The sequence below is a fragment of the Cuculus canorus genome, chromosome 16, assembly GCF_017976375.1.
Source record: "Cuculus canorus isolate bCucCan1 chromosome 16, bCucCan1.pri, whole genome shotgun sequence".
Lineage (NCBI taxonomy): Eukaryota > Metazoa > Chordata > Aves > Cuculiformes > Cuculidae > Cuculus > Cuculus canorus.
In genome coordinates, this window is record NC_071416.1 from 6993079 (window position 1) to 7012225 (window position 19147).

Here is a 19147-nt window from a genome sequence, read left to right on the forward strand (position 1 = left end):
CTTCTCAGAGCCACACAAGCCCTGCTGGGCAGTGAGTTATTAGTGAGTTATTCCCTAGAGCAAGGGTGGGAAATGCCCACTCTTGTTCCCAAGCTCTGCTCACAGCCATCTCCCACATCACTAAAGAACACACGGGTTCAGAGTTTGAGGAGAAGTATGCAGTTAGATCCTTGGTTTCCCCACATGCAGAAACTTGCCAGATCCCCAGCGAAAGATCCTGCTCCCCCGTGTTTCAGGCATATTTATTCCACAGTTAATCAGAAGGTAGAGTGGAAGCATTCATAATGTCCTGGAAATAAGGAGGAAGGCAAGAAATGAAGGAGATGGAGGGGAGGGAAGAAAATTCATTCATTGAGATGATGGAGTGACTCCTTCAAACAAAAAATTAGTGATGATTAAAACAATGCTTGAGCCTGCCTGTTTAAATTTTAAAGGTGTATTATCCCAGCCAAAGGGGTCCAGCGCTCAGCACCTCTTCCTACTGATTACCATCTAGCTTTCCATTTTCATATAACCTTGAAATACAATAATGTCAATGTATGCACAAGGATTCTCTTTTTCTGATGGGTCAAGTGATGTAAATGGATTTTTTTTCTTTTTGTCTAATAAAGATCACTCTTTACCTCAAATCTCTGTCTAAGTCCCTACATCTCTTCTCTTTTAGAGGAATTACAGGAGGCTCTGTGTCCACCCAGTATGCTTTGTGGTTTTGATGCTCAGAGGTGAGTCTATAGAATACAGGTAAACAAAAAAACAATCCCTCTATCTTTCGTTTTATTTCTGACTTCGTAGTCGGAAATGTGCAGACTCTCGGGTCCTTCACTGAATGAAGAGATTTTATAGCACTTAATTCCCACAGCAGCAACTGATGGCTTTATTCTACCTCCTTCTCCTCCTCCTCATGGCACCCATGCTGTTCTTCCTACAGCAGCACCGCAGCATTTCCTTTGCTGGATCACACTGGCTAGTTATTTTGCAATGCAGATAAGCTCTCTCTGCATCGTTTCTAGGGGAGAGAAACAGAACAGAAGATTCCGTTTTGGAAATAAGCTGCTTCTTTCTTACATGCTGCCTTCCACCGTCACAAAAACATTGCGCACCGTATCCTTCCGTTCCAGATCTTATATCCAACAAGCTTTTGCTGACTACATAACCTTCACTAACCTGAAATTCCCGAGTAGTCCCAGGAGCTCAATGCATCTTTGAATAAAATTTTTGTAATGTCATTTAAGGGTATTCCTAATCCAGAATTATTGAGGAGGCCTGGGTCATGGGAATTGAGTTTGACACTTGACAAATACTTGGCTTTGTGTAAATGGACAGGCCACTGAAATAACTGCCTTTGGATGTCACATGAAGAGAAATTAATTCTTTATTAACTTCCGCAATGATAATCTAATAAACTCGTTTGGTCTACTAGTTTCAGCACTTAAAGCACTCAGTCAATCGGATGCAAATGTATTTTTTCTTCCCCTCTGGAACTGTGCCTTCTCAATGTGGAAAGGGGCATCGGTGTGAAAAGCCAGGCCTGGCGTGTCAGGATATGGTGCACGTGTTCAGATCCTGCTATGGCTTAGTGTGAGAGAGACAGGCACAGCAGAAAGACAAATAGCAGGGGTGATAAAAATACTCTATTAGGAATGAAAAGGGTTTTTTTAATTAAAAATTCATATTTTGAACAAATTTGCTTTCACTTGAATTCAGATCCCTTTTCTTCTTAATCAGGTATTTTTAAAAATAGACAAGAAACCAATATATTGGCTGTTTCCCTTTATTATTACAGCAAAAGTCGTTAGTCCCAGCCTTTAGTACTCTTTGCTGGATGCTGCACAACTACAAAGAAAGCTGGAGTCCCTGTCCTATAATTTTAGTGGCAAATGCCAAAAATAAAAATTGAACTACGTGGACCAAGCAAGCCTTTAATTCTAGAAGCCAAGTGCGTTCAACAGGAAAACAAGGCTGTAATGTGTGACCTAAGTGTCAAATCAACGCAGCCATTGCCACTTCGAGGTTGGATTTCAAATGTCAAGCCACAAGCTGCTGTAGACTGACCAGGAACCACGTGCAAAATAAGCAAACAAAAAGGCTCTCCATACAGAGTGAAATATGACCTCATCCTGGTTGTCTGGCTGATCAGCCCAATGCACTTTCTGCGTTGTATTTCTCTGTGCCTGATTCTGTTGTCAAAGAAGAGACTTCAGAGTGTTCAAGGCTTCTGCATTGCCCGACAATAAGCCCATGCAACTGTGATCTTATTCATATTTGTGCAAACTGGAACTGCCAATAAACCTGGCTTTGACCAGAGCATCTTCACTGCGTCACCGCTGTTTGCCCTACACCCACCAATAGTATCGCACAACGGGAGCTGGTTTAAAAAGCCAAGGCAAGGCTCGCTTCTTGCCAGTAGGCATTTGTTACCCTGCCTGTTGGTGCAGCACATCAACAACATTTAATTTGTAGGAGTCAAATATTTATTACTATTTGCTAATCAAGTTGTTTCATAACAACATGAAAAATACTGAAGTCTAAGTGTCAGTTCCATGTAAATATATAAATATATGTATGAGTATTTATTCTGATTAGTGGCAATTACCCTATGAAAGAGATGCTGGAAATAGAGCAAGGGTTTTCTAGGTTGCCTTACTTCTCAGTATCCTCTCTGCTTCTCTTTTTTCAGAGGCAATGTGGGGTGGAACTCTTCTCTTGCCAGCTGTGTTCTGCTCTCTAGCATCACTGTAGATCTCCCAAGGAGGCCAGGGTCCATCACCAAAGGGGCTGATCTCTCTGCATTCTTATACAGTCAAAGAAAAAACAGATTCAAGGTGATCCAGAGTGCCTAGATGAACTTCCTGCTCTGAATCAGCCTCAGCAATGCTAACACCGACTTTGCTTCCTGAATATTTGTGAGATCAAAGTAACCAGCTGCCTTTATGCTGGAATATCATTCTCGCTGGCCGTCTGATGCCCTCTCACATGAACCTTGCTGCCTACATAGCTTCATAGTCCTTCTTTTAAGCCTGTACTAAAAACTGGCACGATGAAGACAGTCCCCAGCCAGCCTCGCTGCTCTCTGCCCTCATTCCAGTGTGCAGTTTGACATCTTAGTCTCTACATTTGTCCCTCACTGGTTATTTCTCAGAGGTCAGCATTGAACAAAATTAATAAGTTCATACTGAATAGGCTAACGGAAAATAATCTGGAAGAGCTCACCAAAGGTCCTGCAGTCCTTTCCTCCACACCATGCCATCAGTTCTGTCCATATCATTCTCAGCAGATGTTTGTCCAGCCTAACACCAGTGCATTTGTTAACACTCAAGAGGAATGTACTGCAGCCCACAGACTGGGTTTTAATTTCACTAACACCGTGGGCTCTATCAACACCCAAAAAACACTCTCTGCCCATGCCAGGGTGGGAAAACAAGTGCTTGTGACATGCTCCACCACTTGCCGAGTTCTGTCTTGCTGTAGCCTGAGCCAAGGTCTCCACCTTTGCCTGCAAAAAGCAGCTGTTATTTATAGGCCACTCTCCGCTTCCTCCCGATGTTGGATACAGAAGCAATAAAGAGGCAGGGACCAGCCTCCTGTTTACAATATATTTTTACTATTTCTCACCAGCAGCAGCTGATGGGAAGGGACAATGCGAGGTGAGAACCCACTTCTCTCACTCAGAGAATCTGCTGTTATCGCACTCTGCTGCAGAGATAGTCTTAAAATCACAAGAACATCGATGCTGAATCCTGAGGTCCTCAAAGACCATAGATATTGTGCTGGCAGGCTTGGGGTTGGGAGACGTTTTGTTTCCTGAAGAGGGAGCAGAATGATGTTGTTTCTCACAGCTGTAGGGTTTGCTACTCCTTTCTCTTGGGTGGACACCTGGTTTCAGTGACCATCTGCTTTTTTTTTTCCAAAGCTGATGCCAGAAACTTCTTTCCAGCTGAGAAGTAGGTGAGTGTCTTAACACAGCCTGCAGTGGTAAAGAACCAGGACATGGCAGAAGCACAACTGTTAGCCGCAGTGGCATGGTCGGCTGCTGTGAGCACCAACCGCGTTGTCATGTCCTTCCCCAGAGAACCGCGGGCTTTCAGCCATTCTGGTGGATGGGGGCACTGCCACGGGTTCTGGAGCATTCTCCAAACCAGGCTGGCACCATGCGATGGTACAGATCTCCACAGGGAAAAGAAGATTTCAAAGAATTCCAGGCACTGCAATAATTTTCGGAGCTTGTTTAGGGTTTGTAATTTCCTAGAAACCAGTTTAAGAGTATGAAACTCATTTTGCAAAGTAAATCAAGGCATGGGAGTAGCAACAGCTTAGTTTAACTGGAGGTGTTCCAGGCCAGGTTGGATGGGTCTTGGGCAGCCTGAGCCAGTGGGATGTCCCTGCCCACCACAGGGTGTTGGAACTGCATGGGCTTTAAGGTCCCTTCCAACCCAAACTACCCTATGATTCTATATAATGCGTCAGGGGCTGTGCAGGTTTACAGAATTGCTGTGAAAGCAGCATCCACTTGGAGCCAGGACAAATGGGAATCAAAATCTCCTGCATGAGAAGCAGCCTATGAGACACACTTTCTAGTTCAGAAGGCATCAGTCCATTCTGCCATCTCCCTGATTGCTGAACACTGTGACAAACCTGTTTTGTTACCGGAACACTCTTGTTTTCACAAAGAGGAATGAGAATCAGAATGACATTAAAACCAAGAGCAAAATGCTCCTGCATTAGAAAAATAAACTGCTTCCTCCAGGCTCAGAGAACACTCATTCATTATTGAGTCTTGCTTGCAAAGAAATTTTAAGCAAATGTTGATAATAACAGGACACAATGGAAAATGATAGTCCTGTATGGTTTTCATGTTGCATTAGTCCAGATCTACCTGTACCACCTGCTTAATTTCACCTTTCTCCCACTGATACCTCCTGGAGATTTCAGGACTACCTCCCTACATCTATATTTGGGTATAATTTGAATGTAATTTGATACATAATTAGGGTAGAATAGAAGACTGAGTATTTAACTACCCATACATCTCTCTCTAATTTAAATAATTCCTAATATATCTAACTAGTTTGCCTCATACTGCGCTGATGTGTATTGAACTGGGGATAATGAAATAAGGAATGTGAGTGGGAAAAATGTTATTTCAGAGTCGGAAGATCACCAATTAATGACATGAAAAGCCTAGTGGGAATATCTGTACACTTAATGTCCCTTCTGCTTCGACTCTAATGCAGTCATAGTCTATGGCATGAGGTTTCTCAGAATAGTTTTTAGGACAACTTATATTTCTGTGAAGCTATCTTAACATGATCAAATATCCCACAGCTTTTGAACAGAACTTAAACATACAGAGGATCAGAAATAAGACGAATTTCACTCTCGGCTAGCTTCAGCAACGCCTTAGATATTGCATTTAAGAGGGGAACAAATTGCCTTTTGCAGTCGTATCTCCCTCTTTCTCTGTCTAGAGAGAAGCCAGATTACTGGCTTAAAAAAAAAAGAAGCCTAACTTTGAGATTATTGAAGTTAGATGAGTTCAGCTATTTGGGGTGTGACTACACATCCCTGAGCATGCAGCGTAACATGTCACGGTCAGGGAATTGTTTAGCTGTTGAACAGGAGTTGGCTGGGTTTTATTCTGATGAAACAGCACTGCTGGATTTCCTCCTGCAATGTGGGAAATACTTTAGCACATTCCTTCCTTTAACAATATAAATTGTCTCACTCATGCCTAAATAGGGGCAGGTGCTGATGGATGCACAGGCAGGCAAGAAGTCAGATGTGGCACTGCATTGGGATTTTAAGACGTCATTCTATCTTCATCAGGGGAGGGGGGTAAAATGGAAAATCTTGGAGTTTTTGTAGGGTAAAAAAGTTTAATTTTGATGAAGATAAAAGTTTGTATTATGATTTTGATTGACTTCTTTTACACAATGTAAGATATAGCTGTTGAAATGGTATAGTTGTAGCATGTAAAATACGGAAAATACAGCACAACGTAACCTAATACCAGCTGGGTATTGGAAAAGACAGTGGATATGAAAGTTAACAATTCCATTGAAAATTTCAACAAAATCCACTCTTTGCAGAAGAATGCTTCCACATAGATAGATCGTTATTCTCAATGGAAAAATTATTTTTTCAGGAGACTTTCGATCCACGCAAGAGTATGGCAAAAAGCAGCCCGGCCAGCCTGGGCTCCCACGTGCCATGGGCTGGTGCACAACGAACACTTTCCCCATTACAGACCCTGGGGCAAAAGACTATCTCAACTGAATACCCTTGGGGTATGGTTTTTACGGGTTTGTCTCTCAGCATAATCCCTCATGTTGTTTCCAAACAATTTCTAGGGATGTCAGCGGGTCTCCTTGCATATCAGGGCATACTGCCTCCTGCAGCCCACGGCTTCCCATGTTCCGCTGCTGCCTCTCCACGATGCCACCAACAATGTGTACCCCAAAATACCAGGTCACTTCACTATCCAGCTTAGCAGCGTTGCTCCATCATCTTTCATGCTTCTATCACAGCCAAGGGGGATGTTGACATCCTCGGTGCTAACTTGCAGCATCTCCTGGGGGGCAGCGCCCAGCCTTGCTCCCATCACATCACCGCATTCCCAACGCAGTGTGGGCATCCGGAAAACCCCGTCTCACTGGCTCACACGCTCCCTCCCCCTTCCTTGTCAGGATTTCTTTCTGTGCAGAACAGATGGGCACAAGCTGTTTGGGAACCACCGCCCTTCCCTCCCCCAGACCCTGTGGAAAGATGCATCACCGGAGCAGGGAGCAATCCCCTCCCGGCTGCGGCACAGCACCCTTTTCAGAGGGGCAGGTAAAAGTTTAACCAGGCTGTCTTTCAGCAGTGGAGGCAGAGCTGCCTTTCATAGCCATGATAAATTGCTCCTGTCAAAACTACATGAATGCTCATATTGAAAAGCTCTTCTTTCTTTCTTTTTAACTTTCCCCCTCTCTCCAGTCACGCAGCGTCTCTCGGTTGTTAGCCAACATTTAATGCCCGCTTAGTCAAAGGGCACTTCCACTCCTTCTCATCTCTCTGTCCTGTCCCCTGGGGCTGCTGGGGCTGAGTTGTCACAGAAATACTGACAAGGAATAAAATAAAAAAAGATGGGGTGAGGAAGAAACCCTTTAATGCTTTCAGGGCTTTAGATTTCATTTGGGTCCTTCTACCAGTGCTCCCTAACCAAAGCGATTGCAGGATGGAGAGGCAGACAGACAAATGCCTTCTAAGGAAGTTTTGAGTTGTCGGTATGTTCTGAGTTTACAGGTTAGTTTTATTTTTTAATATTTTCAAAGTTGATAATGAATGTATAACACGAAACAATTCAATAGAGCTCCTCTCCAACCAGATGTGCAGCAGCAAAACCAAAACATGCTGGAGGGGTCCCTGGGAGGCAGAGCCTGTCCAGCTCTTACTACAGTTCCAAGACCCTTCCCACCTGTCAGGAAGGTGCTTTTGCACCATGGGAACCCCAGAAGAGGAGCCACGGCTGGTGTAATCTGGAGAGAGGGGGCCTGAGCCACGGAATTTACTCCTTTTCATGCAAAATTGCCTTTTTTTTTCCCAGCCTCTTGGCCCCGCTGCAGCACTGCTCTGCTGGGGCTTGTACCGTGATAGCAATGGTCACGGAGCTCCCAGAACAGTCAGAGGAACAGCTAGGAGGATGGTCTGGTGGTCACCATGAAGATTCTGTGAACCAATTGTCTGTCCTAGGTTTGAGACTAATGGGAAAAATAGGTTTAGGATGCTTGACTAGCAACAAGCCAGTTCAGCCTGGGCTGACCACTCACTCAACTACCTCAGCGTCACCCCCCCAGGAGAGGCATTAGGGTCCAATACAAGGGAAGGTGACCTGAACATCCACCCAGGGCACCGTGCGCCTGTCATATTGGGGTATGTCATAACCACAAGCTCCTCTTCTCCTCCCTATAGGCTTGCTGTAAGGAACAAGGATGGCAGGATGACCATACAGCTGTCCTCACTGTGCTGCTCTGATGCACGTCACCAGTCAAAGCCCACAGTCTGATGGGACTGTGACCCTCACAGCACACCCGGCTCCTGTGGCCCCATGTTTCAATCAGTCTGGATGGGGGAAATACCCAAACCTTGGAGCGCTGCAGCTCCTATTTCAGAACATCTCTCCCTCCTCCGCAGTGTCTAAATTGTAAAACCTACCCACATATTCAGAGCTCATATCCCCTAAGAAAATATTACAGGCATATTCCCACATTCTGCTCTAATTCCTTCCTCTCATGTTTTCCATCCATGCTGATACCTTGCCATCGCCCAGTGCTCCCAGTATATCCTTCAGACTGCAAATATACAAGCTGTGCTGCTACAGCAACCAGTGACAGCGATATCTGGTGCACATAGGCTCAGCTTTCCTAGGTGCATCTTTTCTGTGACAGATATCTCTGTCCTTGTAGCTGGTTATGGTGTCACTACCCTTATCACTATCAGCCTCCAGTAGGGTTCAGCACTATCCACATCTATATATGTATTTGGGGATATTAATACCATCAAGGCACTCTTGCTATCCCAGCTTGCTTGTTCATTAACCCTTGTTATACCCGTAGATACACAGCATACACGCAGTCAAGACTGCACAGCTCTCTTTTCCCACTTACCTGTATAATCCCAGATATTCTAAGAAAGCTCCATGGGTGAAGAGCAGGATTTGCCCATAAATGCACTCTCATTTTAAGGGCTGCATTTTTTCTGACTGCAATAGAGTCACCGGAAAAGATTTGCCCATTGATGAGCAAAAGAAAAGGGATGTTTAAAGAACAAACTGTGCAATCTCCAGAGGCTCTCATTTAAGAACTACACAAGCACGGGCAGGCCTGATCCTTTCTCCAGTTGACTGCTATCACTTTCCCTGGCTCTGGCAGTGACCTGCTGACATTTCACAAATTGTTTTTCCTCTCTGTGCCTCAGTTTCCCCCTTCCATCTACTGGAAACATTGCTGATGATCCTCCTTAGGAAAACACTTCTCAATTCATCATTAGGAGTGTTGTGTAGGGACTAAGTACCTGTGCTACCGGCTTTGCTGATGATGTGTGTGCTTGTCTCTACTTGTGCAGAGCCTCAAGACCTCCTGGAGGGCCTTTGCACTGCTTCAGCTGGCAAGGTTCAATCCAGCAGCTTTGCTGCCATAGTCTCCTCTCCCCTCTATCTACCACTTCAATTCAGCCAAGTTGCACCACAGTTATTAACTGGTTTTGACCGACTTCTTAAGTTAATTATAATTTCACAGTGTAATATCAAGCATGATTAAAACAATTAGGTTTTCCACCCCCTTGCAATGCCTCTCTCCCTCCGCTTTCCCTTCTTCACCTCCCTCCTTCCCCTGCCTCCCTTCACCCTGGAAGTTTTTAGATACGCTTCTGCATCACTGCAACAGATCGTATGGTAGGATCTGAAATTATTACCCTCTTAAACGCATTAAACTGTTCATAAAGCAATTTGCAATGCCGGTTACCAAACTACAGTGAGCCTCCCGGGCTGACACCTCCCAAATGCGGAAGGATTCTTGGCAGCTGTATGCTGCCTCAATGCTCTCTCGCTCACTAGAGTCAATGCTTGAAACTTAGGAGAAATCAATGCAATTATAGATATGAAGGTCCAATTACTGCAATATGTGATCAGTCTTTATCTCTTGAGTCCCTTCAAGAAAATCAGGGAGGCCTTTTCTGCTTTGTGAAAGGAGTTGCAATACAATGCAAAACGGTCTTTCAGCAGAGGACCGAAAGAGAGGGACACCTATCTCTCAGCAGGCCAATTCTGATGTTGCCTGATACCGATTTCCCTTTCATACTGGTGAGATTATTCCTGATCTACACCTCGGTGCATCCATTGTGTCTGATGAAATCCATTCCCATTGACATCGCCATCAGATTCCCAGCCCGGCACCGTGAATGTGTCAGCCTCCTGCCCTCCAGATTCCTTGGGATAATTTTGCCCATCCAGGATTTTTTCACCCACTGCTGACTCTGCCTGTCCGCGAGGCTGAAGGTGGTAGAGCAGGACATGGAGCTCGTGGCTGCCTCCCATTAGCACTTGGTGCTCATCCCCACAGGTGGGCTCAAGCCCCAGCATGGAGAAGAAACTGGGCTCCAAAATGGATTGAAACAGCCTTCCTAGGAAAATAATTTGCAATCCCTTCTGGGCCAGACTTTATCCTTGTACCTGTTGGGCTGATAGCCAGCCCCAAGCAGCTCTCATTTTCCTGACAAATACAGGTTGGTTTCAACATCCCCAACAAACTGGGGCAAAGAAAATGGTCTGTAGTCACTATATAGGCAACAGGGTTCCCCACAGAAATAGTCATGCACACCACAATAAGGTGGTTTTAACAAAAAAACTATCTCTCCGCAGCATTGAATTCTGGACACAGGAGATCGGTGAGAGGGGCTCGTGTCTCTCTCCTTTAACCCAACAGAGCAGGACCAATTATATGAGTAGAAATAAGTAAACATCTGCATTAATAAAGAATATAAACCTTTAAGTGTGTTAGTTAGAAATAAATTGGAGTAGGAAAAAAGATATATGAATTAGCTAATAGTTAATTACTGGACCTATACTGATAAATATATGTTTATATATATAGTATAAAGTATAAAATCTGTTCCAGATTAACAAAATATTGGGGTTTATTTGTAGAACTGCAGAACAGGAGTTTGCCACCACAGCCAAGTGTGAAGAAGGTCATTTATCATAAGCCTCATAGTACCTTGTTCAAGGATCCCGAAGCACTCAGCAAACATTGATAAATAGATCTCGATGCATTCCCAAAGGGAACCATTATCATCATCATTTAGCAGTGCCAGGCAGTAGCCCAGGAGTTCCAATCTCCACTCCTGTCTACACGCTCCAGTTTGATTCCTCCTCCTCTTCTGGAGAGCACCATCCACTTTCCCAAACCACTAGTTTGCAGCTAGAAGTTGTAGAAGCCAGGTTGTCACCAAGCTAAGATTTGGGGACAGCAGGGATGTCATCTGTGCTGGCTTCAAGCTGTTCAGCAGAGTTGACCATTAGCACCTTGACCCACATCGTTGCCCTGCTGATGTGCCCCACGTTAACCACTGCAGGCACAGACCAGGAGGGCACCAAATGGAGGATCAAACAATGAGAACACGGTCCTTGGATGCCCCTTGTCCTCACTACTCTGTTGTTTAAAGTGCATTTCATCCAGCAAAGAAGACCTCTTGCCCTGTGCAATCAGAGAAGGGCTGCACCGCAGCGATGAGCGTCTTCCCCACATCCCACTTGGGCATTCGACCCTCTCCAGCCGATGTATTTTAACAGGGAACGTTAAACAGGCTGTGTCATCTCTTTACACAGAATCCCTGCTGCATTTTACCCTGAGAAGAGGACGAGGAGAGGATGTCGTGAAGCTGAGTAGCGGGTTGAAATGCACTCGTGTGAGCAGGAGGCATCTCCGTCCCGGTGTATTTATAGGTGCCGACTGGATCGTGGCGGGGGTCAGAGGCAGCTAGAGGCATGCTGCCTGTCAGCACTCGCTGCTGTCGTCTGAACAGCCCGCACACGTGTCCTCACAGCCCAAAACATGTGAAGAAATCCCGAGAATGCTCTCCACACGCCAGGGCATGGACTTAGGATGCCTGAGAAAATAAATAATCATAATGTATCTGAGGGTGTTTTTATTTTCTTCCCAGATTCTGGATCCAACTTTACATTTTCAAGGGATTCCAACCACTGTAGCATCTATTTCCTTCTCCTGCCCTTGGTTTTCCTTTCAAATTTCATATGTATTTTCTTTTCTCACCACACGACAAGAATTACTATAAGTAATTTGCTTATCTGGAGGTACAAAAACTGCGTTACTGTACAGACTGGTTTTGCAACACTGAATGAGTGTTGCCTGTTAGGGGTGTAAATGTAGAGTTAATCCTGCTTTTCATGGTCTGCCTTCTCTCTGTACTTGTTTATTCCACATTTTGTGTCCTCCCCAGGATGGATCAAACTGCTTAACCTTTGACTGCAAAGGCAGAGGGATGACTCACTTGGAAACTAAAACGTAAATAAATATGTGCATTGCTAAATAAATCAAACACTAACACACTAAACAAGGCTGATAAATATCCTGATTAAAATCACACTTAAATAAATGGGGCAAATTATGAGACAGTAGACTTAAAAGTAATAATTTCAGGGCACAACTCAACACAGCACATGTTTTAATAAGTAAATTGGTTTAATCTTTGATTTTTCTTTATTATATAGAGTGAAATATTTTCTGCTACAGTTAAGTGAAGCCTAGCATTATCACAAATGCTGCAAAAAGAAACAAAATATGGTTGATTTCTTGATAAATAAAAACATCTTTTATTGATTATATTGACTGTAAAATGCTCCAGATGTCTTAAACTTTCCAGTACAGCACAGAACATTGGGGAACTGGTAGAGGATTTCCCCCTTTACCAGTATTCCTGATGTAATTCTGTGTGCCCGCAAAAAAAGGCTCCTGTAGAGGTACCCTTCTCTCTCGCACTAAATTACAAAGCGCTACCCCCAATTACAGTCTCTAAAACCATTAGCAGTTAAGAGAAAATAATCCCAGCAATTTGTGCAGCAATAAGTATTATGTACGATGGAAGAATATGCAAAAAGGAGCAGGGCAGATTTGCCGGGAGGACGAGTCTCTCAGCTCAGGACTGCCACCTCCCTGCTCCTTGCAAAGTGGAGAACTGCTGAAAGCAATTGGGTTTATTATTTATTTATTTTCTATTTTCCTGCATCGTGTGTTTACCAAACTCTCTCAGCATAGCAAGCCTGTCTGCAAGGGCTTGTACACTAGCACATGTCATTTTTTTTTGGTCTCCTCTGAAGGAAAAGGTGGTGTTCGCCTCCCATGTTGGATCGAGCCCTCTGGACTCAGTGTTCCCACATTCTTGATTGCCCTGCTATGTGCGAATCGCATACCAACTAAGTAGTCCTTTAGATCACCTTCCTAGCTCAATTTTTTTTCCCCACCTGCTGATCGAAAAGTAAATGAAATATTTTTTTCTACCACCAATTTCCTTTCTTCATGTACCTGTCTGCACTTATTATTTCTGGAGAATCTTCTCAAACAAGCAACAGGTTCCTAAAGGGGTGGTTTGGCTCCCAGGTGATACGCTGGGCTGTAGGAGGAAGATTGCTCTGAAGGGCTTTGAGTGGAGCGTACTGAGAGGATGCAACAGAGACCATCCTCCCTGCCAGGCCAGCCCCATGGTTCACCCAACCAGGCGTGATTTGGAGGAGACAACAAAGGCATGGGATCATCTGTAATTTACCAGGAAGATTTTGACATTCTTAGATTATTTAGCTCTCTCAGTTTTCACCCTAAGATTGTCCAAATAGCAGTTCAGGTTTAGTGCGCTCTCCTGGCTGTGCAGCCGCTGCATAAGGCCATTTCTGGGGTTTAGGCATGCTTTCCTTACTCATCTCACACCAACCCTTTAGACGGCAAGAGATGAGGGCTGAAACTGAAAAAAAACAGTCATAGAATCCAACCTCGATCAGTCATGAAGTGACGCCAGTGATGCGAATGGCTGGAGTCAAAAAAGAAGGATCTGTAGCTCCCTAACAAATGCAAGGCGAAGCCCAGGTTTTAGGCATATACTTGAATTGTATTGGAGTAGAATTTGCAATTTGTGCTCTGATGTAATCCTGGATCAAAATGCATTCTTAAGATGAGGCCTAAATAACTTACATTTACAGATAAACTCTTCCCCTCAGTGCTCTTGGACATACAAGTTCCTGAAAGCAACTTCTAAAATAACAAAAGGGCTTTTGGGACTATGTCCCAAATCACATTGATGTTCTTCCCAGTGCAGAAATTGGGGTTTGGCATAAGAGTTTTGTTGAGTTTCCACATCTCAAATCTTGCCTTTTCAAATACGCTGTAGCTGATATCAGCTGGCACCTGATCGTACCAAGAGAGAACTTCCTTTTGGAGACCTTCTGTTTCATCTGCTGCTACCAACCAATGAACAAAAGATGATTTTTCACAGAGAAATTCAGATAGTAAAAAAAAAAATGCATTTCTTTTTGCCAGCACAATTAGCTAGAAAGCTTTACATTCCCTATTAGCGTTATCTAGGTAAAATAATTTGCATTGCCTGAGCAATGTTATTGCCTCCCATTCAAAGCCAGAGTCACCCACGCTCTCCCTGAAGTTGAAAACGAAGACTCCCCACCCTCCTCTTGGCCCCTGAACTTTGATCACAATCCCAGCAGAAGCAAAATATTTGCAGTAAGAGGTGCCAGTGCCATCAACTCGCCTTCGTAGCTCCCAGTCAAAATGTTTGCACGCTCACTTCAGAGTATCATTTATCTTGAGGGATGTCAACTCTAAAAATGTTAGCGCATGTCACTGTCACAGCAAATGCCAGAAACTAGCTTTCTTTCATCTGAAAGAAGAATAATTAACTTTGCAACTGTTTCCAAAAGTGCTAATTAATGGGTTTCACCAACTTGACTTGTCAGGATACATCTTGATTGGAACAACAGCTTGCTCTTCCCCTTGAGGATTATGGCTCTTCTTTTGGACTCTTTTCCCCACCCACCAGTTTAGTGAGTTGTGGAAAATGGATGTCATTTATAACACAAAAATAAACATGCAAAAAAGGGAAAGCCCCAGAGAGGAGTTACCATTTATTAATTATTTGTGTTCTTTTCTCTATAAGCAATAATGCGAAACCACAGAGTTCCATTTTAACAGAATAATCTTTAAACAAGATGGAATCTTGCTGGCTGTTTACGTACCTGAAAAAAAAAAAAAACAGGATAAGTCTTCACTTAAAATATCTCCATGCATGGGGATGGCTTGAACTGGAGAGTGGCAGTCACTGTCACCTTGAAAGTCTCCTTCTGGGCTTAAGGCAGATCCACTCCAATACTCTGAGAAAACTCCAGTGCCAGACAGCACATTGCTAGTATTTAAATTGCTGCAGCAGTTTACACCGTGTATTTTCTTCTGCTGGCTTTCTGCAAGGTCATGATTTTCCTGACTTTCAGTAATGAACCCCTTCCCTGTTAAGCCACGTCACTATCTGGATGCATTCCCTCCTTCCACCAGGATGGGGTTTGCGCTTTTTTCTGCCCATGTTGAGACAAAAAGTAAAATACCTGAGTTTTCCAATGGGATTCACCTATCCCCATCCCACAGAGAGTCACTGCCGAAATCCCCGAGAACCTTTGATACACCCAAAAGCTCGGGTGCATCCAACAATTGAAGAGACTGTGGTCTGGAGAATAAGTGAAGACCTTGGTCAGTCTTTATATATAAAGAGAATGATGAAGTCTCAGACCCTTATATGTGTTCCTGGAAACGTAAAGTAAATTGGGAAATAGAGTGGAAAATCCAGGAGGTTATTACTAAAAAACCCACAGCTCAATTATCATTAAAATAAACCTTGCACCAGAGGTTATTTGCATTCATGGTAATTAGGGAGGGAGGTTATGTTTCAAGGATAACTGTATATCAATTAAAGAAGAGTTTTATTGCAGGAAACTTGTCCCTAACTCTCCCACCTATATTGGTCCTGCTGGGCTGTCCAATTGTGCTCACCTGGGACACAGAGAGCTCCTGCGGACACCCACCCCTCCACAGCTGCTTCCAATTCTCTCAGGAGGGTAAGAACTCTGGGGCCACCTGAGCCAGTCCTTGCCCCTTCCAGGTGGAGGAAGGAGGGGGGATGAGGTATAAGGGAGTCAGTGGAGGAGGCAGGCTGCTTTGCTTTGGAGAGGAGCTGGAGGAAGGAGAGCTCTTCAGGAGAGGTACTGTGGTTTGGGTCAGCTGAAAATCTGAACTTGTGCAAGAGCTTGTGGTATCCTGTCTGGTTTCTCTTTGGGATGAGCTGGGTTCTCTTTGTTGCCTGGAAGGGGAAAAAAGAAAAAGAGTGAGGACATCTGAGTAAGAGCTATGGTCATGTTAGCTGCTCTCTTGTGCTAGGCTTTTGGGTTCAAAATATCCTGGGATCACAAAATGGTGGGAGGGCTATCTGGAGCTCATCCAGTCCAACCCCCTCACTAAAGCAGGCTGTACAGAAGCATGTTCAGGTGGGGTTTAAGTCTCTCCAGGCAAGGAGGCTCCATACTCTCCCAGGTTCACTGCTCCAGTACTCATCATCCTCTCAGGAAAGCTTTTTCCTCGCATTGAGGTGGAACTTTCTGTGCTCCAGTTTGTGTCTGCTGCCTCTTGTCCTGTCACTGGGCACCAATGAAGAGAGTCTGACCTCATTTTTTTTTAAAACCCATCCTTTAGATATTTACAAGCATGAATAAGATCCCTTCTGCTCGATTCAGGTCCCTCAGCCTTTCCTCATAGGAGAGATGCTCCAGTCCCTCCCTCACCTCTGCTGGACTCTCTCCAGTAGAAGTCCGCAGGTTTGCGTTCCCTCTGAGCTGGGGCTGTTGGGGAGAGCTGGGAGGTCTGGCTCAGTCCCTGATCCTTGCCTTGTGTTTACGCAGGACTTGATGATAGTGGCTCTTCTGAAACTTCCCTGGGAGAACTGGAGGTTGAATATAACCTGAGAATCACAACTGAATTCAATAAAGAATAGTGGACCTTTCGTATGGTCTGGTGACCTCTCTATCCTTTTTTTCTTGCTGAGCTGTGCCTTATATTCAAACGCTGGCTGTAAAGGGTTAATAAATGGCGAGCTATGATTACAAGCGCATCAGGACACAAGGAGTGGATGGTTTTATGTGCTTAAAATTGTTTATATGGTTTAGTGGCTGATAGGTATGGTTGGACTCTATCTCGGAGGTCTTTTCCAACCTGGTGATTCTATGATTCTAAAAGCACATCTAGGAGTAGCTGAGGGGGCTACAAGCCACATGTTGATGTTTACAATTTCTGATAATAGATGGATTGATCAGTTTTAAGCAACTCCATGTTTTTGAGTTGTTCATAAACTCTGCGATGTGTCTGTAGCTTGAGCGGAGTTTTGCACTGATTTCTTAGAGTAATGAAGCCCAGAAAAAAATTGTCTGGCATTTGCAGGGTGGGTGGAAGGGGAAGGAGAAGCTCGCTTTGACAGGAGAGGACAAGCGGTGTCACAAGATGGGACTAATACCCTGAAGAAAAGCCATTATAAGAGTTAAGATAAGTCCTCCTGCCACCTGGTCACAGACCAGCCTGTAAGAGTTAAACTTGAAGCAATTTCACCTTCAGGGATGTCAACATTATTTACTAGATGTTTCTACTTAATTTGTTGCTATGTTTACACTTACAGTAGAGGCTAAAACCCTGTGTCACTATATTTTTAAGTGGAGTCTATTTTTATCTGTGGAGGAAGGGGAGAATTTTCACATTTACTGGAAGGTATGGGGTTGTCATAGCTCTGGAAGAATAAATCTCTTGCCTGCTTAATTTCACCTCTTGAACTTCACCTGCGGAGTCCAGTCAATCCACTAGATTAAATTTAGGGCAACAAAAAATGGTTAGGTCATAAATTTCTATTGGTTTCCTATTTTAAATAGTCCTTTAAATAAGTGATGTGAGTATATTTGTGCTGATTTCCTATTCACCAGCTGCCGGACACACAAGAATCTCAACAAAATTTGGCCAAAACACTACTACAAAGAATATTTGTGTAACCTAAATCAAGGAAAAAAATCCTTATGCAGAACTTGGTACTAGTCTTAGGCACGTGCTGGGGCTGTTCTGGGTGTCAAGGGAAGCACTTGAAATGGCAGAGCTGGACTTGGAGTGAACCCTTCCTCCGGCCAAAGGAGCCTTTGAAGAAAGCCTGGGGTATTTTATTATGTGTTTGTAAACACGAGGGGGGTTTTGTCAAGTCCCTGAGGTCTGATGCTAAAAGTAGCACAAAATGTCAAACCTGGGTTGTACACGGACAAGTGGTACCTAAAATCATCAGTACAAGATTTGGCAAAGGATGCTGACAGATGGTTGTCTTTCACTTCAAAAATCCAGTGGAAGGGAGAAATTTTCAGAGCTTAAAAGAAGGAGAGTGGGTAGAAAGGGTGTAATCTTGTCTCTATGTCACTTCTGGATGCATTTAACAGAGGAAATAGTGTCTTCTCGTGGAAATGTCAACTTGAGACCCTGGCTGTAAGGCATGTGCTGAGGCTGCTGGTGCCTCTGGACTGGGTGGCTGAGCCCAAGGTTGGGGTTTGGTCCAGCTGATGAGCAGCTGGGGAAGGAAGGGAATTTTGCACAGCGAGGACTGGAACAACAGCTCAAAGCCAGCAGGGATTTGAGGGAAGAGCAAAACGCCCTCTTTGCAGTGAGAGTCCCCACCCTGTGTGTGTACACATTGGCACAATGTGACATGAGAAATCCTCTGCTGCAGATGAAATAGGCTATGTGCTGCAAGTCCCTAAGCTCCACTTTATTCCATTTTCAGGGCCCCCCAAAACATCTGTGCATAGGAAAAAAAACATGTTGTTTGCTTGGCTTCTGCACTCAGTGCTAGCTGACAAAGCTCCCTTGTGCTCTTCTCTATTTCCCCAGCAGTGCTGTCCCTGCCAGTGTCCTCCCCAGCTCCAGGAGCAGAGGGACACCAGCCCTGCAGGGTGCAGATTTGCTCCTGTGAAGCTGCTAACAGTCGAGGTGGTGAGCGTGAGCTTTGTTGAGGGACTGGTATGAAGATGATGGCTTTTGTCTCTGTTTACTGGAGTGCATCTTGTATCATCAGATTCCTCCCTAGTGCATCTCCCCCTTCCCACCCCCCCCTTTTGACAACCCCTCCGGATTGGGCTCCTTTACTAAAAATTGGTTGGGGATGAAGCAGGGGGAGAAACTTTATTAGTGTTATATGTTATTTTCCTCCTCTCCCTTCTCCCCCCCTCTTCCTGCATGATGAATTGTCTGGGACTGAGATGGTAGCTCCAGCCCAGGCACTTAGCAATCTCCTCCTGGTCCCTTGCACAGACAGATGGGACGGCCCATGTCTTGACCGTGATTGATTAGCTGGAGAAAGCCTGTTGAGTGGAGTTCCATGAAGATTGATGCTTTCTCCTTCTAACAGCATTTCCAAAAAGTTTCTATTACATTTTGATTATGTTTATAGAATCTCACTGGTCTCCAGGAAGATTCAATCTTCTTTTTTCCCCCTCTCCCCTCTGTGCAATGTGTGTAACTTCCCTCCTGTGCGT